The 27,994-nt window shown below is 36.9% G+C and overlaps 1 protein-coding gene across 1 annotated transcript in view; it reads right to left on the reverse strand.

Annotated features, from left to right (window-relative positions):
- LOC5573727 (gamma-aminobutyric acid receptor subunit beta-like) overlaps positions 1-27,870 on the reverse strand; it is a 151,159-nt gene extending 123,289 nt beyond the window's left edge. The window contains exon 1 of the mRNA XM_021839245.1: positions 27,235-27,870. The gene's annotated coding sequence lies outside the window, so the exon portion shown is untranslated. The remainder of the gene's footprint in view (positions 1-27,234) is intronic.
- Between the last annotated feature and the right edge of the window lie 124 nt (positions 27,871-27,994).

The raw sequence follows: 27,994 nt of genomic DNA on the forward strand, positions 1-27,994 counted from the left end.
TCTACTTTTCCACGTATTTGCACCGGCTTTTATACAAGCAATTATTTTATAAGTGATTTATTATTAAATATCTGTTTTTTTTTTCAATAGCATGATAAAAGGCAAGTTATATATTTTTTTTTAACGTGCAACTGTTTTCACCAAAATGTAGGGTGCAGACAAAGATGGTTAAAAGGAAAAAGATGATCGACTCTTTATTTTGCCGTATATTTTGCGGACGACATGTTATTTTAGTAACACTACTGCCATCTGTTGAGTTAAAAGCGCGTAAACATTATATTCAGCTAAATTCAAATCATCGTGCAAATAAAAAACAAAAAGTGGAAGAAATCAAAACAACCACACTTAAAAAGTGTTACACAGAAGTGAGTTCGACTCACATAACATCAGGCTTTTCTGGAACAACACAACATTTGAGTAATTTTTATACATACTAAAATATGTGCTGGTTTTTTCTTCTTTTTCTCACATTTTATGCCATTTAGAGATGATTGGCAATATCACTCAGACATCCCCGTTTGAGCTTTGTACCTTTTTTCAAGCGTGAATGTCATAAACGAACACCTCAACATCTGGTGGTCACTAGGAGAACGTTGCATATTAGTTGGCTTTTGACTCACCAGAGCGGCACTATTCATGTCGCCTAGAATAAACGGGAGTCGGTTATCTTTTTCCTTCTAACCATCTTTGGTGCAGAGCTATTTGGGCACTTCCATGATTCACTTAAGCATGGGTTTTTTTTTTCTCGGCCGAATTGTCCGAAACTTTGCAATAAGAAGCTCTTAAATACGAAGCATATTGGGGCTAAATGTGAGCTCAAAAGCTTAAAAAAACACTGCCAAAGTGAATCAAAAGTATCAAGAATAGGATCCGACTTCTTATAAGTTGTTGTGGCATTTGAACGAAAACAAAACTATTTAGTTTTACATACAAAATTCAATTTGGTTGAAATCTATACTTATTAAGGCAAATTTGTCACTTATTTGGTAAACGAAAATTGTTGGCGTAAAATTTATGGAAATGTAAACTTTATCAAAATAATAAACCAGAATAAGGCACCAGCAGTCTTCCCAAACAAACATCAAACACGTTGGGTACTGGTGTTTTCGTACTCGCTTCGAACCCTATCCTCGTGTTCAAACCAAAACCACGAAGCAGATCACGAACCAGTACCAAATCTCGAACTTGTGTTTGGAGAACCAAAGTTCAAACCGATGCTCAGAAACCGGTACAACCGCACATGTACACCGTCACAAGTACGCGGCAGCATCAGTGTGTTTTGTTTTGTATTTTTTTTCTCCCGTAGCAGTGATCTTCTATTTTTAGGCAACAATGGCGCCTGCCACGTCAGAATGCTGACCAATGTGGGGGAAGGGAGAGGAATTGATGTTGCATTTATACTGGCCCACTGTAAACCGTGAAGTCCGACTGCATCTACGCCAGTTCATGCGGGAGTGTATGGATTGGGGGAAAGGCATGGCAGAGAGGTTTGCTTTTGTGGTTAGCAGACTGCCTATGTACCTATCATGCGTAAGGAAAGGCGTGCTATAATGATGAAATAATGGAAGCGTTAGGGAAACGGTTTCTTGTCCGTCTCTGGTTCTAGCGTTTTGCTCTGAACGAAGTTTGAGTGTGATAGATTAAAAATGAAAGATAGAAGCAAGAGAGAGATACAACTACAAAGTATGAGGAAAGGGACGGGCCTGGGAATGAACTCATGACCTTCTGCTTATGAAGCAGGAGCGGTAGCCATTAGACTACCAATCCCGTCTGGAAGAGTTTGTCGGGATAAAGGTTGAAGTCCTCAAGATTCTACAATCAAATCAAACGACCGTAGAGCAAAACTACGAATTATTGCCTGAATTTGAAAGCATTCCGTTGTTGAGTGTCTGCGTTCCGATAATGCGCTTTTGTAAAGAAGACAAAATGCACCCACCCACCGGTATTGTTTGACATTCCCAACCCCGCCGCTAGGAACAACCCCACATGCAAAGGAAGCCACTCATTCATCTTGAAAGAGTGCACTGCTTCAAAACGGGAAGGGATACTTTGCAATCCTTCCGCGCGCCTTACATCGCCTCACATCAATCACCCTCCTGGAAAATCGTGTGACAATCTGGAGGGGTTGGCTTCAAATGCACAACTGCAGGGCTGGTAGCGACAAGTGTTTTTAAAATAGTAACTTTATAAACTTCCTGTTTTTCAAAGGAGACCAAAGCAGAATCAAAAAAGAGTAAAATGAGATAATCCGGCTCCACGAAAATAAAACAAAAAGAATAAAAACAAACAAAGGGTGATGAGATTTTTTATGATGATCAGAGAATTAGACTAGGTATGTGACTAAGGATAGTTCTAAGAGATTCCTTTTGACATTACATGCGATAAGCATAGCTGCTCGTTGGGGTGTCCCAAAATTTTCACTTTGTCAGAAAACTTCGGAGCTTAAAAAAATCAAACATAACTGTAAATTTCCTTTCAGTTGAAACTTTCATTCGTTTCAATATTGTACCTTCCATCCATTCGACATTTTGTCAATTCAACCTTTTGTCCCTTCGATGTTTTGTACATTCGACCTCCAATTCATTTGACCTTGAACTATATATCCATTCGACCTTTCATCTTACAACCATTGCAAGTATTCATCTGTATAGAGTAGGCGATATTTAAAAGAAGGGTAAGTCTCATATGAAAATATTCACTAGAACCAGGGCGCGTCCACGTTTAAAACCAGGGTTCTGAATTTTCGTATCTACACGCTGTGAACTAGACTATAGAAATGCATACATTTTGCCTTATGAAAGGTGAAACGGTTATTGCAATACGAAAGCATTATGTATGGTGCTTTATGCGTGATGTACGAACGAGCCAAACGATCGCAAGGTCTTTAGTTCGATTCCAGGTTGCCGCGAAAACATTTTTTTGTTTTCAAAGTTTGGTTCCATAAGGCAAAGCTATGAGCTCCAACCCGATTTATTGTGGCGAATTTTCATAAGTGGTCCCTATGTATTTCGATAGTCCATTTGCCTGAGTGTATGATGCGAAATCTGTAATTTTTCGCACGGATGGAGAATGCTTTTTCGCTTTCTCACGTGAACATCTTATTTTCGCTAACACTTGCTTTCCCTAGAGTTACGATGATGGAGGATAACCGAAAATCATTCCACTCTGGGGATAATTTTTTTTTTGAACCCCATCATATTTTCGCTCACTAACATCTCCCGATAATTATCACTATGTGGATAAACAAAAAACTGGTGCCGGCGACGGGATTCGAACCTAGAACAATCCATACTACCACATCAACATGACGAAAGCAGTCGTTAATTTGGTGCATAAAAGCAACTGCTGCTCGTGGCAATGGATACAGGATAAGTTCTCCATGGGTAGGAGCAAGAGAAAATGAGCGAGAAGTGTGTGATTATCTATTTTCGCTCTGTTTTGTTGGTGGATAATTTTGCAAGGCAGTTTTCGCAGAAAATTGTTGTGAGGGAGAAATCCACTATCGTGAGAGTAAGTAAGAATTCGGAACCATGTCCTAACGTTGGCAAAAATTTAGTGCACAGTGAAGCTAAGAAAAATGATAACATTATATTTGAGGGGCTCAAACGCAAAGGGGTGTGGGTGACATTTTAGTCGGTTTTGAGTTAAGTTGAGGAAATTCTACTGTCTGCAAGCTGAAAAAACTTCAAGGTAGATTTTCTCAAAATTAGGTTCTTGTTACTGAAACCCATTTGCTGTCGTTGCCACAAGACTTAAAAAATCTTTTCGTCCTTACAGAGTTTGTAGCGACTGAGTGCCGCAAAAATAAGAAATTAGAGATCTAAATGGAGCCAAAAAGAGGTCGAAAATTGAGCAAGAAATGGAACCAAGAAATCAAAACGAAACATAATAGCAGCCGGATGATAAGAGTTTGATTCTTCATAGCATCAGAGCAGACATTTCTCTAAGATCTTGGATTTTTTTTTCGAGAATTCTTCGTGACATTATGACAAGTATTACTGTAAATGTTTTTTTTTTCATGATTTTCTCTAAGAACTTTATTCAGGTGTTTGTCAAAATGTTCAGATATTTCTCTGGAAATTTCTAAAACAGTTCATGATTTCCCAAGGAATTTTTTCACGTAATTTGCGTAGAACACCTCATGAATTCAATTTGCTTTTTTTTCTTAATGAGAACCACAGAAATGAAAGTTATCCAAAGATTATTTCAGAAATCATCTAAATTCCTACAAAAATTTCTTGAGACATGTTTCAAGAAAGTCCTAACTACTCTAAGATTTTATCCAGTGATTTCCCTGCCAGATTTACGGGCAAAACATCTTTCAAATTTAAATCCTTACCTTCTCCCGAAATTTTCAGGAATTTTCTATAACATTGCTTTCCGGGATTAATATACGATTTCAACTAGAGATTTCTCTAAAGCTACCTCCAAAAGTGCTTTAGAGATTTTTTCTAAGATTTCTACAGGAATTCCTCCATATATTCTTTGAGAGTTTAACTCGAATGTTGCATTGTGTGTAAGCTTCAATGAAAAATATTTTTAAAAAATCATCCTCTTTTACAAGAAATTTTCGAACTTTCCCCGAATATTAACCGGCACACAGTATTTTCCATCCTCATCCATCTTTTTGACAAGATCATCCCATCTAGTTCACAGTTCGTCGATGTTCTAACGATACTTCCATTTGCTCTTAGATTTCACTTCAAAATAGCCCAAAATCTCTAAATCGGGCTGAATTGGAGTCAATTAGGTGGGTTGAGGGTTCACGTAGATTTCATCATCCATCATGAAAAAATCCTACAATTGCGTCAACACTTGATCAAACATCTCATCCCGTTGCTGTAATTTTGTTCCCTATTTGGTTGTCTGCAGACATTATATTATTGGAGCTTCAATGCCCGAAGACGAATCCATTGCACGGTACTGCGTTCAGCATCAAACTTTTTGGCCAAATCGCTGTCCGACATGTTTGGATTGATCGCAGTAGGCAGCGCGCGCGAACGGATGTGTTGAACATTGATCTGTCACGTTTTTATCGTCACCGCAAATGGATCATTAAAATAACCAAAACGGCCACTATGGAAAGCATAGATAGCGCCACCGTGGCCTTGTGTGTTTGTGTTTGTTATTTTAAATGTACAATATATTAAAAACGTATTTTTATCATGACAACGATGGGAATGTTACTAAAATAAATTGATTTAACAAAAAATGAACTGTTCGTCGTTGTAAGTGTCGCCATGTTGCCTTAAAACAGCCAAAGTTGTGCCGATTTATAAAAATGGACAAAAAAGTTGCTTAGGAAACTACAGGCCTATTTCAATACTCCCCACATTGTCCAAACCACTGGAAAAGATCATTTATAGCAGATTAACCATTTTTTTCACTAGAAACAATATAATTGATAAAAATCAATACGGGTTTCAACCAAAATCCAATACTACAAGTGCTGCTGTTAATTTAGTTAATCTAATTCAACATAATATTGACAATCGGCGAATATGTTCGACCATTTTTATAGATGTTTCTAAGGCTTTTGACTGCGTGCCACATAATGTACTGATGAGAAAAATGTACAGCTATGGTATAAGAGGAAACGCTTTTCGTTTAATTGAAACTTACCTTAAGAACAGAAAACAATGCGTAACTATTGATGATCAGATTAGCCATTTAGAAATAGTCAAGTATGGTGTTCCTCAAGGATCAATTTTAGGACCATTACTCTTTATTGTGTTCATAAACGATATTTTTAAGTTGCCACTCAAAGGTAAACTCCAATTATATGCTGATGATGCTTCCATTGTTTATAACGCTAATAATATTGAATCATTATATTCGGACATGCAACATGATTTGGACATAATTCACAGGTGGTTTTACGACAATGGATTAACAGTAAATGCAACAAAAACTAAGTTTATCATTTTTTCAAGCACTGATCGTTTTAATAATATAAATTATAGTTTATGGCTAGGTAACGAACAAGTCGAAAGAGTTGACTCTATATCCTATTTAGGGCTTTTATTGCAACAAAATCTGAAGTGGAATATGCACGTTGAGCATGTATATAGAAAGCTAGTTAAATTTCTCGGAGTCCTAAGGCATAGTAGTTACATGCTTCCGGTCAAAGAGAAGAAGAATCTCTTTTATGCTCATGTTCACTCGCAAATAAGTTATTTGAACATTATATGGCAAAATGCTCCTACTTACGTCATGAACAAAATTGCAACCACATTGAATAAATTCATGCGGACTATCTTTTGGGAACAATATTTAGATCCAAACACAAGAACGCCAGATTTATACATAAATAATCGAATAATGAACTTAAATCAAATAAGATTTTTTTAATCAGTTTTGTTTATTTTCAAAGTAAAACGTAATTTAATTAAGCACAATTTTGATATTCAATCATCGCATGAATTACACCAACATAATACACGGAATATAGGTAATATGAGCCTTGTGACACCCAGAACTAATTACATAAGATTTGGATGCATATATCCAGCAATTGTCAATTTCAATAATTTGCCAATGAATTTAAAACAAATAATTTCGTTATACTTATTCAAAAAAGAACTTAAAAAATTTGTTATGGATAACATTTTATAAGGAACTAAACCAATGATTTGATGACTCTCTTGTGCACACATATAGGAGAAGTAAGACCTCCAAATCAGTCTTCTGGCTGTCTGAGGTCTATTATGATTAACATTTTGCACTATTAGTTAGGGGAAAACAATAATTGTAAACTAGTTTTAAGAAACTTTGTACACTCTTTAAATTGGGGTTTTTACGCCTGGGATTGAAACATAATAATGAATATGAAAATGTTTCCATCTTGGCTTTGCCCCTTGCTGAAAAAATGAATAATAAAACAAATAATAATAATAATAGACTCTTGTACATTATCATTAAAACCCCATACCTTTCCTTTTATCTAGTTTTATCATAATAAAACAATAACATTTTTAAATGGTTTGACGCTAAAAGTGTCGATTCACCATATGTTCACGTTGTCTTTAGAGTATTGATAGGTGATTTTTTTAGCTGAGGTTGCCTGTTATAATTCTTACCCACTAACACAACTCCTTCCCGTGACAACCATGGAGATGCAGAGGTGATCTCAATCTCTAGTATTGTAACAATGAATGTCATACTATAATTCCTTCCCTTCCCCGATGACTTTAAGGACTTGGCTGGTACCGTTATTGACTGTTTAATGATTGAAGTTCTCGTAATTGTACATTGAAGATGGAAAGCTACTCCCAACCTGAGAGAGACTCGCGAAGAGGAAAAATATCAACGTCATATGCAGCCCAGTTTCCCCTCTCACGAAACGTCAAATGCAGCCCACCGTTTTTATGGCTGAAAAAGTGAAAAGTATTGTGTTCAAAGTAAACTGTTATTAAAAACCTCGGTCGGCGGAGCAGTTTTTTCCAAAGTTGCTGATAAATCTAAGCAGAAGATTAATTATTTCTAATGTCTGCTACGTTTGCTACGTTTGCATGAAATTTCACTCAAACGGCTATCTATGATTCGATGTGATGCAAACTCAATAATTTTTTGCTGAGAAGTTCATGTGAGGATTTGAACAGCATGCGCATAATTGATATAAACACAAAGTGGAATAAGAAAAAAACTCAGCAATCACAGAAAAAGAAGACCGTTTTCAAATATTTGTGCGCAATTATTTCCTTTTTCTTTTCTTCCATGTTGAATTTTTCAGAAGTGCGTTCGAACTAAGCTGCGAAAAAAAATCAGTTTCTAAATTCGACCAGTATAGTCGTTGTAAGAACCAAACATGTTTATCGTAATTCTAGGTAGGCCAAACTTAGATAACACATGGATAAACAACAAAAATTCAGTGAATTTCTGTATGTATTTTTCTTCTTTGCATCGAAGTGAACCGGCTAATCACAAAAGCTTTCAGGACATTTCTACGGAGATTCTGAATCTGCCAAGAACTTCCAGACTCTAGAGAATGTGATGTGGGAGTTCTATAGGAATTGCTCTGAAGATCATCTAGATATTCAACATTGAGTGATAGATTTTACTAAGAGTGATCGCTTGTTCAGATATAACTAGCACTCTGAGCAATTTTCTCAAAGACAGGAATATTCTGTCTTGATTAGATTCATAAATATCCCTCAATTGCAACAAACCGGAAGTATTCACGCACATCAGTGTCACGTAGTGGATGAATCTGGAACTTTGCAAGGTCCATCAGGGAAGCATTGCTTGCTCTGAACAACTTTATAGAAGACTCCAGAAGTGGCATATGCTGAATGAAAGTGAGCATTGTCCTGTAACTCTCCCAAATATCTGGTCGGAAAACCAGTTCCGGAATATCCCAATTTCATGCACCAAGCGAGAGATGAGCAAATTTTGTGGATGGTCATAAACCTGTCGGTTCCCAGACCTGATTACATAAAATTAGCATTGAAGGTCGATTTTTTAAGTCCGAACCGTAAACAACAAGGCCATGAAATTTCAAACACTTGTACTAGAGTGTTGTTCTAGTATTTCGTTTATTTTCATTTCAGTCAGCATGGTGTATTATATTAAGAAGGTGATATATTCCGAAAACTGACAGCTACTTGACGACGTCATTCCTATCCACCTCGAACAAATTTGCGAAAAAAAAAAATGATCTAGGTATATCGTACGATAGGAGCGACGTCACCTGTTTACAATCAAACTTGATATTTACATCAGTAAAGAGCCTGCCTTGTTAATTTTTAGGGAGTCGATGCCGGTTATGGACCCTTTGCGTATTATGAACCCCCTACAGAAAAACATAAAATTAACACTCAAAGCAACCTTATTCCTATGAAAATCCTCCGGGGGAACTTCGATCGCATTGTTAGTCAGCAGTTTCAGACAAAATATTTGGTTTGAGACGCATAAATACAGATAATTGAACAGTTTTGTAAATGAAACCACACAAAAGGGTCCATAATACGCATTGCCAGGTGGGTCCATAATAGGCACGTCGGCAGCGAGCCAGATTACATGGGAGTCAAATGGAGGGTCCATAATAGGAAACGTCAAATTTGTAAACATTCCTATTATGGACCCTGGAAGGGGTCAAAATCTAATACAAAATCAAAACAGTGCAGAGCCCCATAGGCCACTGCACTGTTTTGATTTTGTGAAGGATTTTGACATTTACTGGCCTTGTTGTTTACATATTTCAAGTTAGAGTGAAAGAGTTAGAAAGATTTTTGTACAGAGGCCCATTGTTCTCAATATCGAAAACGAGATACCGTTTAGTTTCATATTAAGTACGGACACTTTTATCATACAATCCATGAAAGTATTCCAGATGATATATAAGATCTTTCGTAGAATTTCTGAAGCTTTTTTTCAATGAATCCTAGAAGAAATTTAAAAAAAAAATAGTGGATTTGTTCAATTTTGTTGCACAAGAATCTCTGAGAGTTATCTGGAGAAACAATAGTTTTGTATCTGGATTCACTGTAAGCAGAAAAAAAAACCGTATCTAAAGAAAATCCTATAAAAATGCAGACTAATAGAGACTCGCATAAAAAAGTGACCAAGCTTCTAAAAAGAGACCTACTACAAGCCCTGCAAGTACGCTTGCAACACTGCAATGGTCTGATCCAGAACCGGACCAACGAACTGCAGCTTGTTGTCCGGAAGTGCTTCCACCACTTCCATCTTTCCCCTGTATTCCGAGCGCCGTTTATGAAGTGGACCAACTAAATGCTTTGTGTTTGCACAACCATCGGTGCATCGGTGTTTGTGGTCGGTGGAGGAAGACGGGCCAGAAGAAGGATAATGATGGCACTCTCCCCTTCGCTAAATCTCGGGCATTTCCGTGTCATGCTCAAAGAAAGTGGAAAGGATGCCAAGTTCATTACGTTCCGCGCGCTTTGTCCTACCCCTGCTTGTCACCACCACCGGTTCATAGTTTGAAATTTTTCATTTGACCCTAGTCCCCGTTGCCTTCCCTTCCGATGCTATATTCTTAGTATTTCGGGGCGCGCGATGGACGTTGCTTGTCGTCTTAGGTCTTAGCATATTTGTAAGACGGCGATTGGATGGATTGTGAATGGGGCGGGGTGGGGGGCCATAAGGGAGTAAGGAAGCTTTATTGTGGTCTGCTCATCGCATACCGATGATGCCAAATGGCCCCGAGGGCAGGCAGCTTTGTCGGAATGTGTGACGAGGAAAGTATTAAAGTGAAGAGAAGAGATTGTACACGTTATTACAATGAAGACGATGATGGTTCAGGCGTTCGTTGGACGGAAGCGACTTGGCGATTTCGAAACAGTGGAAGTGGAGGATTTATTATGAAATGCAGTGAAGATTGCAGAAGCTCTGAATGGCGTGTACCGAGGGCAATGTTTGTTGAAAGCAAGCAATCGGGATTATTGTCGAAGATTTCTTAAGAAACTGGTATTGAATTGACTGTACTCAATAATACAATAGCGTTTACATCAGTGCCCAAAGAGAAAAAGATTGGCTACATCAGACTATGTTAAGTACTGCTTGTCCGAACTCCCACTGCTGAGACAAGCATAAATCATTATTTATTTGATTGTTTATTTGATACCTTAGTAGAGCGTGAATAGACACTTTCAAAAGAATCATATGAAAATTTGCGAAGATGTTCCTTCGAAACATAAAAAATACTTCAGAATTCGTAGTAAAGATCCTCAGAAACTACTCTTTCTTGAATGATTTTTGCAGAAAGTTTTCAAGGATTCCAAGCATTTCTCGTTATACTCTTTTTGGAATTTGCTGCCGAGTTTTTTTTTTCATATAGGTATAATTTAAAGAGTTCTTACTGATTCAGATATTACTTAAAGAGATGTTACTCTTCTTACTTAAAAATGTATTTCAACAATCATTGCAAAAAAGTGGTTTTTCAGTAATTATCTACCCATGTTTCGCCTCTTCTTGGCATTGAGTCATCACTGAGACAGAGCCTGCTTCTCAACTCAGTGTTCTTATGAGCACTTTTCGCCATTTTCGCATACTCTATGTCCAGGAAAGTCAAAGAAATTTCCCTTTACGAAAAGAACCTGGACCGGCCGGGAATCGAACCCAGCCACCTTCAGCATGACTCTAACAAATTATTGGTTCACCGAAGTAATGTAGCTCGTAATAATCATGATTTTCACAAATTAAGATATTTATAAATAATTAAAAAAATTTAATTGAAAAAATGTTCTTAGCGATTTCTCAGAAAAGTTTTCCAAAAATATATTTGCATTTTTTTTTGAAAATTCTTTATGTGTTTCTTTAGGTTTATATGAAAATCAATTTGATATTGATCCCCGAATTTCTTCAAAATTCTCGCTCGCAAATAATATTTTAAAATTTCTTCAAACACGATTACATTCCAAATTTATTAATTCCAAGTTTTTTAACGGAATACGTTCAGCTATTTTTTCATAAGCTCTTCCGTGAAAATATCCAAAAAATTCCCTATAATTTTTTCAGTGATTTCTTTGGAGAATTATATTATTGATACCACAGAATCATTACGAAAAAAAAACACCAGAGATCTACCCAAGCAGTTTGTGCGGTGACTCGGTATAGAACGGACGCAAATAAATAGCACGCGGTGAGAAATATCGAGCACGTTTCCAGCGAGCACGTTTTTCAGCTCAGCTGAATTGTTGTATAGGTTTCTGGTTTGAAGTGGATAAGTGAAAACAGAATTGTAGAAATGGCTGATGTTGAGCTAAGAGTTAACTCATTGCGGTTGCGCTTCGAGAGAGCCCAGAACCATCGGATGTCGACATTTTCGGTTTCATGAAGACAAGAATGGGGCTGAAAAGTGAAAAACTCTTGTCTATGTACAAGGACAAGAACGACGTCTCGGTCATCATCAAATTCAAGACCGAGGAGGATATGAGGAATACGCTTAGGAATCTCCCGGATACTATGGAATTTGCATACAGCAAGAATCAAAGTGCAACAGAGAAACTTTCCCCGGCAAACGCCATTGTGCGTTATGTGAGATTGTTTAATCTTCCTCCGGAAATCGAAGACCGTGAAATCGCGGCCGTGCTCGGAAAATACGGTAAAATTGTTCGAATGGTGAGAGAAAAATATAGTGAAGAAACAGGTTATCCTATTTGGACATCTGTGCGAGGTGTCTACCTAGAGTTGAAGGACAAAGTCGAGATTCCTGCGTTACTTAACGTTCGGAATATGAAAGCACGTGTTTTCTACGAAGGTTTGGTGAACAAGTCCTATCAGTGTGGTAGTGCAGAGCACTTAAAAGCTGAGTGTCCACAGAAGAGATCTGTAAACGAGAGAATGGCGAATGCCAGTCAACCATCATACAGCGAGATTGTGGCTAATGGTAATCGTTGGAGCAAGCCAACTTTGCAGAAAGGGGTAACTAATGTTACAAGTCCCACTACGACAACTAAATCAGCTATTGACGCCGTTGACGTTGTTGGCGGTATTGCTGATACAATGGACCAGCAGCCAGTTTCGTCTGGCACTAACACGCATTCAACTGAGCAGTCTGGAGAGAACCTGAGTACACTCAAAAGCACCGAGATGGGTGTAGTACAAGGTCAGCGAATGAACCGTCAGTGAAGCAACCGTCCATCACAAGTAGGGGTCCGTTCAAATATAACGTAACGCAACAAGGGGTGGGAGGGGGTCTTACATAGCGTTACGGTCCATACAAAAATTTAAAATGTTCCATACAAAAGTTGTTACGTGGGGGTGGGAGGAGGTCTAAAATTGACAAATTTTGCGTTACGTAATATTTGAATAAACTCTAGCAAGAGGGGAAAAAGCGATCGTCGATGGAGATGGAGACGCCGTGTCGGTGATAAAAGAGCAAGCGAAGGGAAGCGGAAAGAGTTCATCAAACAAAGCAAGAAACAAAGGACAGAATACAAATCAGTTGTCTGACTCGGACAACTCAAACAGAGACTTGGAGCAGCAGATCAAATCGAGCAACACGATCGGTAACGTGAGCGATGCGCTCGACCGCATTACCCGGAGCAAAACGAAGCAGATAAAACTTTCTATGTCAGGTGAGCAAGCAAGTAATGAGGATCCAGTCGAAGGGACGAATGAGGCAGAGATGGAGGAAATTTCTAATGAATCAATGAGTGATAATAGTATTTGAAAGACAACATGAACTTTATTCTTAATGTAGGTAGCATTGATTTGAATAGCAGTACGACAACTGTCAATAAGCTTTTGCTGAGAGATTTTATTAATGTCAATGATATCAATATCTTGTTTTTACAAGAAGTGCGATACGCGAACTTTTCCTTTATTCCGTCTCATCGTGCGGTTGTTAACGTTGATGAAAACGGTTCCGGAACTGCTGTACTTGTGAGAGCTTCTTTCGATATTGCGCAGCCATTGCTTGATATCGGTAATAGAATAACATCAATAGTAGTTAATAATGTTAATTATGTAAACGTTTATGCATATTCGGGAACAAATCGCAAGAAAGAACGAGACTCCTTATTTTTGAATGATCTGACTGTACATCTTAACAAACCAGGTGCCTCCACGAATGTTGTGGGCGGAGATTTGAACTGTATATTGAATGGATTCGATTGTGTGGGTGAGACAAAAAATTATTGCACGGGCCTGAGACAGTTAGTAGATATGTGTGGATGGAAAGATGTTGCGCTATCGCTGAGAAAAAACGAATTCACGTTTCACAGAATCAATTCAGCTTCGCGGATTGATAGATTTTATACCCATGCTTCTTTGATCAGTAATATTTTTTCTGACCACTGCGGAATTTTGATGAAAATTAGGGGGAACCAAACCGATAGTATACCTAAGGGAAGAGGTTTTTGGAAGATAAATAGCTTGATTTTGAACAACGAAAATACATCCGAGCACTATTCCGTTGCTTGTACAGAGTGGAAATTACGGCAAACCCATAATGATTACATCGACCGATGGTGGAAGGAAATTTTTAAAAGTAAAACTAAGCAGTTCTTTAAAACAAAAAGCTGGGAGCTAAATTCAAAAATTCGAGAGGAAAAGAATTATTTTAACGGTAAACTGTATGAATGGATGCATAAAAAACAGAGGGGTGAGGAAACTTGGCTAGATATCAAGATAATTAAATCTAGAATTATTGAAATTGAACATGATCGGCTTAAACATTTGTCAAATTGTATGAATGACACTTCCTATTTACAATGAGAGATAATAAATGTTTTTCAAATTGCCTCTCAAATTAAATATAATGATTCCAGTAGATTTTTGAAATTGAAACAAGATAACACGGTGATTGTCGATCCAATGAAGCTCAAAACATTGCTTTTGAACATTTCAGTTTGCGGTTTAACGACACTGATTTGAACATTACATCCGATGCCTCCAATGATCCGATTAATTTTATTACACAGAAAATATCTATCAAAGATAGTCAGAATCTTTTTGAAATGTCTCCGAAGAGGAATTGAAAAATGTAGGAGGACATGGGGCAAGAAGGACACCCGGGGTAAAAGTGCCACCTCTAATTTCACGTAGTTAAAATCAATTTTTTGATGTTTAACGCAGGATAAGTATAAATTGAGTACTAATTGAGGGTTGTGTAAACATTACAGTTAAAAATGTTTAGTACAAAAAATTAGAAAAATGTCTTTAACTCACCAACGCAAAATATGCGAAATATTATAAGAATGTAAGACTGGAAAACAAGGTTTGACTCCCAATAAATACAAATCATATTGATTTTTCTGCACAGTATTGATGATTTTCAACATCATAGCTGTGAGGATTTTTTTTCGAAAAAGTCCTTTTGACATTAAATTTTACATATATAATAACAGTATGTCTTATGGGGCAAGAGGGACACCGCAATTTTCTCATATAAAATAAAATGAACTTTTATTTTTCTTGTTTAATATTGCATTAAATCAATGTTTTCTACTAAAGAAAACCAAAATAAACCATCTTGGACATTCAAAATGGTTTCTGATTTTTTTTATTATTATTGTTACAGTCAAATAAGATGAAAACTAAATTAATTTCGTAAAATTACTTTTTAACTATAAATCAACTTTTATCCCTCAGTTTTTATCTTTACTTACTCTACAATTTATCGTTTAGGTGGGAAAATAATAATATACAAAATTTGTGGCATTTTGCTCTGGTGGTCTTCTTGCCCCGTGCCTCGTTTAAAAACCTCATAAGAAGGGACATCTTCAAAAATCTCAAATCATCATGTGTTTCTTATATTTTTGAAATCTATCGATAAAATAATTTAGGACAAGAGGTGAGCTTGCCCCTACACTGGAATAATCTTCAAAAATTGTGCTAATCAACCATGATTTGAACCTATATGTCTTAAGGTGTCCTTCTTGCCCCCAGCCCCCCTACTTGCAGATTGTGCTAAAAAGCGTACACCGGGCCCAGATGGCCTTTCATACGAGTTCTACTCCAAGAATTTCAATTGTGTGAAAGACGATATGATCAGACTTTTCAACTCTTATCTTTCGGGAGCCCTTAAGCCTCATAAAGGCTTCTCAGATGGGGTAATAATTTTAATACCAAATAAAGGAACTCGATCGACTACGTTGGATGACTATCGTCCGATTTCGTTGCTTAATTGTGACTATAAGCTTTTAATGAAGATAATTGCCACTAGAATTATGAAAATACTTGATAAATTATTAGGACCGGGACAAACAGCTTGTTTAAATAACTCATCATGTATAAATAACTTGACGGATTTACGAAGAATCTTGACGCGTTCATGTGAAACAAAGAGGTTTAGGGAGTATTCTGAGTATCAATCTGAACAAAGCCTTTGATCGAGTGGATCATAATTATTTGTGGAGAGTGTTGGAAAAGTTCAATTTTCCACAACAACTGATAATGTGCATTAAACATATTTATAAAGTGGCCTCATCTAGAGTACAAGTCAATGGATTTTTGACAGATGAAATAAAAATAAGTACTTCTGTGCGACAAGGATGGCCTCTTAGTATGATTTTGTTTGTGTTGTACGTAGAACCTCTTATTCGACAATTATCCGCAAATTTGACAGGATTCTGGATTTATGATAAATTTATTAAAGTGATAGTGTATGCTGATGACCTCAACATTGTTGTGAGAAATGATAATGATATTGATTTGGTTTTAATGATATTTGAAAATTTCTCAAAATATGCTAGGATTAAAATATTTTTTTCCAAATCAACCTTTATGAGATTTAATCAGGCTCGATTTTGACCTGAATTGGTTAAAGAAGTTGATGCACTTAAAATTCTTGGAATGAATTTCCATAGAAGCTGGTATAAAACAATTGTAAATAATTATGATACCGTGATTAATAATATAAAGCTGACATTGCAAAGCACTCAGTAAGAAACCTTAATTTGTACGAAAGGTGTTGGGTAGTGAATACTTTTATTTTGTCGAAAGTTTGGTATGTTGCTCAAGTTTTTCCTCCTTTAAATCGACATTTCGCTCAATTGAAATCAGCTCGTGGAAAGTTTTTTTGGTCCGGGCATATTTTTAAGGTAGAAAGAAATCAATTATATTTAGAATATGAACAAGGTGGACTGCAGTTAGTGGACCCAGAGTCAAAAATTAAAGCACTTTTTATTAGAAACATATTAAATAATCTTGATAACGCAGGCGACAATCATGAAGAATCCTACCTTTTAGATTTTTCGATTCCCCAGAGACTCACGAAAAATGCTAGGTTTTGGTTAGAAGAAGCAAATGAACTACAAACGAGGTTTGATCTACCAAGCACTAAAGTTTTGTATGCTTGTTTGGTGGATAGAAATAATTGTACGCCTAGAATTGAGAATTTGGTAGACGTTGATTGGCCAACAGTTTGGAAAAACTTTAACTACAATTTCATCCCTACCCAGGATCGTGCAAAAGTTTTTTGTTTTGTAAATGACTTAATACCAAACAACAGTAAATTGTGCACCTACGGCATTCGTAGCGATGATATTTGTAAAAGATGTGGTCACCGTGATAGAAATAAACAGAGGCTAAAAGATTGCCCAGATGTTGCCAAAGATGTTTCATGGCAAAATTCATAATTCAAAGTTTGGAGGAAATTTATGCGTTACTTTGAAAAATCGTTGAAGAATTTCTGATGGACTTTCAGAAATCAGGAACCATTCGTATAAAAATCCTAAAGCTTTTCGATATAAAATGTTGCTTGATTTTTTCTTCGAAATTGGCCAAGAAAGCGTCATGCGAAGGAAGGAGAAACAACTAAATGTTAAAGCAGATAGCAACAACAGATGGATAACGAAACAACCAACGATGAGTGATTATCTATAATTAGAGGTGAATAACTACATGATAATAGGAATCTCTAATGAATTAAAGAAAATCAAATAATTTAAGGACTCCATCAGAATCTTCTTTAGAAATATTTTTTGGAAACTAGCAGAATTCCTTCTTTGACTTCTGGATTTCCCATAATTTCATCAATTCATCATCACCTGCAGGAATTGCACAAGATTTCAATTCCAGAATATAGATTTTTGCAGAATTGATAAAATTATTTCCGAAGCACCGTAAATTCGGGTGAAATTGATCACCGTGTCACACAATTTATTGTTGACTCATAGATCACCAACACCAATGTAACCTGTGGTTAATGAACATTGTTTGTCTCAACTATTATCGAATTATGTTTTGTGAAGTTTTGCGTGTTAAAGAATGATCATTTCTATGAAAATAATATAAAATTCCAGAACTGTGTTCGGTGAGGAATTGGCAGACATCAATAAAATTTTAGTTCAAAACAATGATTTGGACATGGTGTCAGCCTTAAAGATTGTGAGGATGCTTAAGATATATCCCCAAAACAGATTGCATCATCAAAATTCGTACCAACTTGCTCATTTTGTAGAAATAATTGAATATCTGTTCAATATTAGTAAATTCTATTGGAAATTGCCTACATTTAGGCGTTTTCCGAGGTATTCTTTGAATTTAATTATTGATTATTTCAGTAAATCTTGAATTGTTAAGAATTTGGCAAGCATAATCGGATTCAGGGACCCTACCCAGTTATTTTGCTAACTGTTTATTCATAGATTTACAAGTATGCCTGGGGGTTTACAATAAATTTCCTCTGGAGATTTGAAGCTAAAAGACATTTCAAAAATACTTTTCGAATATAATTCCTATATAATCCGGGGGTTTGAAATAGAATTTACAGAAACAAATAACGAATGTGATAAAACTAAAATTCTTGAGAGTGTAAATTTTTTTCTTGGGAAAACTTAGTATAGAGTTAAAGCAATAAGTTCATACATGCGAAAATAATTTAGATAAAATTGAAGCGAAAACAAAAAAAGTACGTATTGCTGACATAAAAAAACTATGACTGATTTTTTGAACTTTTCTTAGAAGCCTCAGCCAGGTTGAAATTCCTTGAAGATGTGTTATGAGTTAGGCCAGCGGTTTTCAGATCGTGCTCCGTGAAGCCTTGGCAGGTGCTCCTCGACACTTTTGAAATTTGGTACCAATACTTTGAATATCTCAACTTTGTTTAATAAAATAAGCTGTTAATTACACCAAACCAAACCAAACGTGCAATTTTCATTATCAAACTTCCATCTACCTCGGATATCTTAACAAAAATGTTCAGCATTTGGGCTGAAATTTTGTAATTAGAAGATCAAAAGTATTCTGTCGGCGATTATTTTTGGGACAGTCTTAGCTGCAGAATTGGAATTTATTGAATTTAATATGGAAAACAATCCTTAAAGTTGGAGAAATCCATTTTTCTAAGACAGGATATTTCGAAACCTTCAGAATGTGAAAGTTGACACCACAATACAAGATTGAGAAAATTTAAAGAGTTGTATCAGAATGATGAATATTTCCGTGAGTGTTGACCTTTGGGTAAACCCATACAAACACAATTGTTTCAAAATGTGTGGCTTGGAATGCCGAATTGTCACAGCTTATAAGGCCTGAATTAAAAAAAACTTGCTCAATCAATAACAATAAACATTTTTAGATCAAAATCAAAAGTTTACAATAAAATCAAGAATAAAGAAAGATTGGTCAACATAAATCTCACTATACGATTTTCGTAGGGAATTATAGGGTCGATTAAGCTGTGTTATAAAATTCGGATTTCAAACAGAATGATAATGCAGAACTGGTGCTCCGCGCAACAATTTTATTTCAAGAAGTGCTCCGCGAGCCCAAAACACTGAAAACCCCTGAATTAGGCCTTCTTTTTCACCAATAACACAGCGTAACAAAAATGACACTTTCGCGTGTCTCAAGGATCAAATTATGTGTTTCTAGTAAATTTTGGGTCGCTGAATCTGATGCCGTTCTCAGAAATGTTCCAGCACGTCACAATTTTTAGCTACAGGTCGCCAAAGTTGTATAAAACACTGGTTTTATTTATGTTTACATGAAATTTAAAGTATGATTTATCAAACTTTTTTGTGATATAATCTACCAAACATGCTTAATAGGACATGAACTTTCAATTTAGATACAAATCAGTTGAAATTTTACGATAAAATTTAGGTTAAATCGATTTTTTTCAACATGTTTGCAGTCTTCATATAAAATTTTTCGTTTTTCTTATATGGCATAATACAATACTTTTCTGAACCACCAAAAAATAAAATTTTACCATCGAAAATATTATGAACTTCGTTGATAATTATTGTTCTGTACATAAAGTTTGAATTCTGTGACAAATTGAGCAAACAAATTGCCGTACAAGTTGGAAAACTTGCATGCAAGTTGGCTGAAACAGTCAAGTTTAGCATTTTCAACACTCAATATCTCAAAAACTAGACGTGCCATGATATTTCTGAAAACGGCAATGGACTCAGCAACCCTTAATTTAGTAAATAGCGGTATTTTGGTTCTTGAGACAAAACCGTGTTCCGCAGTGTAATTCCTACTGTCTTATATCTAAGTTCCTTAAGTAATTTTGCCAACAGCTTTGTTTTTCAATTAATTTTGTCAGATATTATACGAATTGTAGTTAATTTATGGATTTCTTTAAAGAAATCTTATGAAGGCAATCATTATCACCGGGCACTCTCCAAGAACATGGGAAATTATAATGCAGTTGAAATGCTGCTCTATGCTAAACCATTTGAAATACAGTCAACTCTCCCTTACTCGATATTCTGCATCTCGATATTTCCCCTAACTCGATGGAATGCGCAGTCCATTCAATTTAGCATACTTTGTTCTCTCTGTAAGTCGATACCTCTCTGTTTGAGTCTCCCATGCAAATTTACCTCTGTAACTCGATTTTATCATGAAATTTTTCAAAAATCCTCATCATGTTAATAAATTCCATAAATTTGAATATTATGATTGTGGAGTTTAGATAATCAACGAGAAAGGAATCACCCTCCACGCAATGCTCATACAACTTACCCAGCCAAGTATCGAAACGCAAGTGAGGCAGAGTGTGAATGCACCTAATGAGCAAGTGACAGTATTGTGTTAGTAATGGATACCAACATTGACAATATAACAGTTCGCATCACAGAAGAACGTCTAAAATCGATTGCTGTGATCAACCCTCATGCCACTTATCAACGCAGTGGAATCTGTATCCCACAATGATTATGCTTATAGTTAAATTATGGGTTTCAACTTCTTTCAGTGTGATAGAATTTTAATTTTTTGTTGACTATTCAAAAGGTGTGAAGAAGATGAATTTGTTAGAATTCTACTATTTTTCACATTAAACAGCTATTTTGAAAAATATATTTTGTAAAATTCACGATAATTTCACAATTTCAAGAATGTTTTGTTCTGTATCTCGAAACCTTCATAACTCGATGGTCCATCCAATATCGAGTTAGGGAGAGTTGACTGTAGTATTGTGCGCACTATTCAGAAAACACGAATTTAAGGAATCGAATAAGCAAACTAAGTTTGAGTTTAACAGAATTTTCTCGGCATACTATTAATTTTTAAGTTTGTTTATGCTTTTTTCTTTTTCCAAAGTGAAGTGAAGGGTTGGAATTTCATTTGTCATTGGTCGAATAAAATGTCATTCTTTTGAAACCATATGATAGCCAGACTACGGAACGGTTACTTTGAAGCTAGTGTGAAACAGTATAAGTTCCACGCACTTGTCAATACTTGCATGTCATCAATAATGCTCCGCAAACTTCAACATTACTATGTGTATACATAGGGGCCCAGATAGCCGTAGCGGTAAACGCGCAGCTATTCAGCATGACCATGCTGAGGGTCGTGGGTTCGAATCCCGCTGGTCGAGGATCTTTTCGTGAAGGAAATTTTCTCGATTCCCAGAGCATAGAGTATCTTCGTACCTGCAACACGATATACATATGCAAAAATGGTCAATAGGCAAAGAAAGCTCTCAGTTAATAACTGTGGAAGTGCTCATAGGAACACTAATCTGAGAAGCAGGCTTTGTCCCAGTTGGGACGTAACGCCAGAAAGAAGAAGAAGATGTGTATACATGAGCCATGTGAAATCTATAAACAGATAAGTGACCTTAAAAACTGGACATTGTATGTAGACTTTTCTGGAGAACAAGACTAAGTTTCATTAACAATCAATATATTAATTTAAGACATTTTCGTCGAAAGTGTACTGCTACTGAAATTTCTATGAATCAAATGGAGACAAAATACAGCTAACTCTCCCTTACTCGATATTCCGTATCTCGATATCGAGTTAGAGAACCATAGTAAAAATTGATTGTCATGGCTAACTCGATGGTCCCTTGGAACGCAGTTGCACTGCTTTTGTGTTCTGTAACTCGATACCTCCCTAACTCGATGGTCCCTTCAATATCGAGTAAGGGAGAGATGACTGTAAAAACTTTCCTTTAAAAAAAGCTTAGCATATAACGTTTTAAATAGCTCCTTAAATAAAGTTTCTCACAATGTGAAGTATTTCTTACGTGTTAATATAATGCTACTGTACAGTGACCGGCGAAAAAAATAACATCAATAGAGCCGTAAGAAAGAAACTCCCTTTGTATAAGTCATTTACACATCAGAATCAATTTATTTACACACACTCAGCTTCTGTTGGTCCTATTTAGAAAGATTTACTCATATATTGCATTATTCCCGTTAATTCAAATCCACCACTGATGGAATATTTATATATCTCCGATTTGAGGTATGACAAAACAAAAGATCATTCAACGGATTTTCCGTGTAGAAGCACCTTCCGTAAACCACTATTTTGACGTTTTATTGTTTACATCCCCCTCAAAGTTCTGCTGCAGCTCGAAAAAGTAAACGTGTTGAGTGCACAGAAAGTATTTTAAAAGCGACAGAAATGAGTGGCAAAAAATATCGCTACAGGTCTGAAATCCTATCTTGCGTTATTGCAATCGGAACCACACCCAGCACGAAGTTGTCAAGAAATATGGAGTGATCAGTAGTGCAGTTCAGAGGATTTTTCTGAAGTACCAAACGCTTGACCTGGATATGAGAAATCTTGAGAAATCAAGAAAAATCCGTTTTTCACCATCCGAGTAATAAAAGAAAAGCTGAGCCTACTGATTTTAGATCGTGGAATATGTTTACGCATCGCAGAACAAGGGTTGAAGAGTCATTTTACCACGAAGCGACCTTTCGTCAGCCAGAATAACGAGAAAAAAAATCCAATTCGTCCAGAACAACATAACTAAGCCTCTGGAGCTCTGCAGTTCTGGATACGTGTTGTGTGGTCCAAGTATGAGCTGTTCAACACGAAACGACGACAGAGAGTATGGCGCAAAAGTGATAAGGGACTGCAGCCGACAATGAAGCACCATGAAGATAATTTTATGATCAGGGGCTGTTTCTCGTAGTTTGGAGTGAGTAATCTAACCTAAACCAATGTCATCGTGACAGCAGACGGCTATATTGATGTTCTATGTGGAAATCTGGAGGAGTCATTGCTGAAAATACACCTTTCAGCTAGACTTTCTTCCGAACCTGTCGCATTGAACCCTTGAAATGGCCGCCTCAGAGCCCTAACCGGACCCAATACCTCGGAAGCCTGGTGGAAAGAATGGCAAAACGGTTGCAGGCTAATCAAGGCGAAAGGGGGTCTCATAGCTCAATTGGGTGTACTTGCTTTTGTTTGATTTTTATCACTTTTTCTATTGATTTTTGAAATTGATCATAATTTTGTCAAGCCCACGTAAACAAAAAGCACTTTGATTTGCCCTGCGTACACGGCAACGCGGTTTTACTCAAATCTTGGTTGTTTCAACGCAAAACCGCATTTGAGCCCAATAACCCAAATTTGGCTAAATTTCCTTTATTAGGTACTTGGCCCTTGAAGCCATAAGAAAGATTTACTTGAATTTAGTTTGATTCAACGTAAAATTGAGTTCATTCAACCCAAGCTTGAGAATAATGCATTTACCCAAATTTGGCTTGTTGGGCCGAACTACTCCCATTGAGTAGTTGCAGCTCTCTCTATTTTTGACAACATTGGTGGGGTAGAGAGAGAAAATCGAAAAATTTTGGGTTGAGAGAATAATCGATATACTTAATTTTGGGTAAAGTCAACTCAAAAATTAGGAAAACTGTTTTTTTCCGTGTACTAATACAGTCAGGAATCCTATTAAACGCATTCCTATAATACACAGTTGAGCGTTATAAAATACCCGGGGCTTATGGGATTTGATCAATTTGGGTAGCATAGTACTGTCTTGAGCAAAGTTATAGTGTTTAGTACAATATACTTTTAGGAGTTGAGAATCATCGTTCTAGTTGATAACATGGTCGGTAGAGAATGCAAACTTAGTAAAAACTGATATCTCTAGATCCCGATGTTTTGGAAGGTTGGTATCTTCGGCTAAGTTGTTCAATAGCTCAAGGTCTGGCATGATTCGTTCAGATACGGATTTACGCCACCAGACGGCACTAGTGTGCACGAAACTTTGGTTTTACTCAGGAATTCTGACGAATTATGAAGTAGTATATCTCAAAACTCTGACTACTTGGAAAGATGGCGTCTTCGCAAACTTTTTCAGTAGCACAAGGGCTTATTTGAGACAAGAAATTCGAGATTTTGTCTCCAATGTGAATGACCACCACATGTAAGGCCCTTAAGCTACAGAACAACTCTTCCGAAGACACCAACCTTCTAAAACTTCAGGAAAAGTAAAAATTCTGCGGAAGAAATAGTCAAGAAATTTTCTACAGTGAGCTCCATTTGAAATAACACTTCTTTTCAACTGCGTACTGCGATCAAAGAAATATGCTTTTCTTGGCCATTTCTTGCAAGAAATTTGTCACGCATCGAGGTAGGCGATTACTTTTCTGCCGAAGTGCATATTTCCCATCAAGGCTGATTTCTCACTTTAGGCATTTGCTCCATTATTACTTGGGACTTAACTGCTCCTAATTTTTTTAACTTTTATATAATCTGTAGACTTTATGACATTTCAATTCAAATAAAATTAGGTAATCGAGATTTTTATCGTTAAAATAGTAAAATGTTAACACATTTTTCCATGTGGTACTTTATAAATAGACTACAAAAAATGGAAATTTTATCACCCTGAAATAGTTTGTAAACCTTTGTTAACTATCAGTTCAATCATAATATTAAAATGCATGAATTTTAATGATATTGTAAGGATATTTGATATTTTTCATATAAATTTCATATTAAAGAGATAAACTTGCATGAAAAAACGGAACAGATATTTTCGAGTTAGAGAGCATCCAGTTACAGAGGTATCGACTTACAGAGTGATCAAACTATGCTAGATTGAAGGGACCGCGCATAGCATCGAGTTGGGGGAAGTACCGTGATACAGAAGAGTTGATTGTAGTTTCAAACGCGGTTTCAAAATAGTTCCAGAGCACCGCTTATCTGGATCGGCATCGATATTTATTTTATACTTCTTAAAATATATATCCCAAAACGGCAATGGTTTAGCTCCTATGGGGTAACATTGATCACCCATGGAAACAACGTTGAAAATATCACTACTTACTTAAATCATGGCCCCTGAAGTCGAGTATGACAACCAAACTCTTACAAGTCATTTACTTTTTGACTTATTTTAACCTTGAACTGCGGAATACTGCTAGGTAGGCAATTTCCTAAAGAAATTGTGCAGTCTTTACAATAAAGCTAAGTATGCTGTTTCGCTCAAGAAAAGTGAAGAAATTTCTTGACTGAATGGGTTAAGAAATTTCCTACAGAGAACCCCCGTAGAAATGACATTTATTCTCAACTGCGTACTGCGATAAGAAAAATGTGATTTTCTGAGCGATTTGTAGTTAGCCTCGATTTAGCCTCGATATTTAATTTGCTGTTGTAGGGTTCTTTCGAGGCTAACTACAAATCGACCGAGGCTAAGGTTTTGGTGCATTTTATCAAAAAACCGATAGCTGCATTGAAAAGATCACGTCTTTTCCAAGCGGAAAACATATAAAAACCTTTGGGTTTGACCACTTATTGCTGTTTTAAATGCGAAAACAAATTTTGCCATACTGACTTGCATGCAAGTTCCGAGGCTAACTACAGAAATCGAGGCTCAGAGGGAAATCAATTAAAATCAAATAGAAAACGCAATAATATTTGTTCTAATGCAATAAACTTATTATAAAAGACCGTCAATAAGTCCCCAATAATAGTACATCCAACAATGAATGGTAATAAAAATTAATTAGCAACGCTTATTATTAAAATCTAATAAAAACAGTGTATCAATCATCCGCCTCACAAAACCATCGAGGCTAAGATTTTGGCTGAATGAATATGCAAATCTCGCTCACCGCAACATAGACGGGATCCATATAAAGCGATTGGTGCATTGGAATTGAAAATTCGTTTTCTTCTTCCTTCTGACGTTACGTCCCAACTGGGACAAAGCCTGCTTCTCAGATTAGTGTTCTTATGAGCACTTCCACAGTTATTAACTGAGAGCTTTCTTTGCCGATTGACCATTTTTGCATATGTATATCGTGTGGCAGGTACGAAGATACTCTATGCCCTGGGAATCGAGAAAATTTCCTTTACGAAAAGATCCTCGACCAGCGGGATTCGAACCCACGACCCTCAGCATGGTCATGCTGAATAGCTGCGCGTTTACCGCTACGGATATCTGGGCCCCTAAAAAAATTCGTTTAGTTTTCTCAACTTTTTCCTAAATTTACGGATTTTAGAAAAATACTCACAACTTTGCCAGATTTTCTTTGTCACCATTTCTGGAAAGAAATTTTCCACGCATCGAGATAGCGGCTGCGGAATTTGGTTTAAACTGTGTGGTTAAATTTAGATTCAATCGACTTTTTCAACATGCTTGCAGCCTCCACACAAAATTTTTCGTTTCTCTTATATGGCAAAATGTAATACTTTTCTAATCATCAAAAAATAGCATTTGAGCAACGAAAGCATTGTGAATTTTTTGACGATAATTGTTTAACATATAAAGTTTGAATTATGTGGAAAATTAAACAAACAAATCACCATATAAGCTGCCAAACTTGCATGGAAGTTCTGCAAAGCTTACGTCAAATTCTGCATTTTTAGGGGTCTATTTTGTAAATCGAGCACATTCGTGGAACTCGTCTGTAATAACTGTCGATCAAAGTAAGCATGCATATTTCAGGGGTCTATTTTGTAATTCGAGCGAATTCACGTGACTCGTCCGAGGTCATTGTCGATCAAAGTAAGCATGCATATTTCAGATGCCACCCGTCGACTCCCATAGTAATCCAGTCACATTGAGTGACAACTGTCGATAAACTCGAGTGAGAGAGCCGAATCGAGCGAAAGTTTTGGTCGACAGTGATTCAAGTCGAGTCATTTTGATCGACTCGACTTATAAAATAGACCCCTTAACTAGACGTGCTAATTTTTTAAAAACGGCAATGGAATCAGCAATCGTAAATAAAATAAATAGCGGTATTTTGATGCTTGAGACGAAAAAGTGTTGCGCATCTAAAGTCACTGTAAGCCTTAACGAATATGATTCAATATAAATCTATTTCAACTCGTGGATTCTTACCAAGCCAAGCTACAAAAACAGGTTATTATTATGGTCCATGTCACAGCTCTTCAAAGAATTTCTGTTCCATGTTTTTGATATTTTCTTCAATGTCGACCCATGACTACTGGATAATTCTCTTTACACATTCTAAAAGCTTAATAAACGAGCTAAAATAGTTTTCCCACTTCGCAACGTTTGCCACGTGAACGCTAGCGCTATGTTATATAATAGACAATACAAACATACAATACATCATACAAACATTTCCATATCAAACTTACGGCTAAAATTAACTCCCACTCGTCTTTCGCCGCTGGCTGGATTGATCGATGAACAATGTCTCACCATGCGTGCAAACTACAGCAAAACGGCGTACAGCCATCGTCTTCGTTCAACCGTTTCAACATGTCATCCATCCATCGGAAGAAAACTACTATCCAAACCTCTCAAACGGTTCCATCACAAACTGAAACACGGAAAGACACCGCCTGCTATGCACCTCACTCCGCCTACTCACATCACGACAAGACGGCAATGCAAATCACACGCCGTAAACTATGCAATCCAAGAATTCCGGTTGCATCCCGCCTACTGTTCCTCACAGAGAGGTTCAAACCGAATCACGCTTTTCTTCTTCATTTTCTTCTACGGAAAGCATCTTGAACTGTCAGTACATGGCAACCCTACCCCAGGCCACAGCATCTTATTAGCGGTCCTCGAGAATCTCGCTGTTCGTGTCTTCCACTTTCGCCACCGCACCGTAGATTCCCTTCTTCGCAAAGCACTTGATCTGATCTAGGAAATCCACACCGAAGAACTCTCCACTGTAACAGCCGGAACGGCACTATGGCTTACGTGGCCAAAAATACTCACATGGACCTCCTCTGATGGCCGCTCACGTCGTCGTCGTCGTCGTCGTCGTCAAGTCGGTCAAGACGAACGGGAATCCCTTCCGAGGACACGACAAATTGGGAGCGCGCGCGAAGCCACACTGGATGACTGATGGATCCGTCCCCGTGGTGGATGCTGGATTCATCATTT

The sequence above is a fragment of the Aedes aegypti genome, chromosome 1 (assembly GCF_002204515.2).
Source record: "Aedes aegypti strain LVP_AGWG chromosome 1, AaegL5.0 Primary Assembly, whole genome shotgun sequence".
Taxonomy (NCBI): domain Eukaryota; kingdom Metazoa; phylum Arthropoda; class Insecta; order Diptera; family Culicidae; genus Aedes; species Aedes aegypti.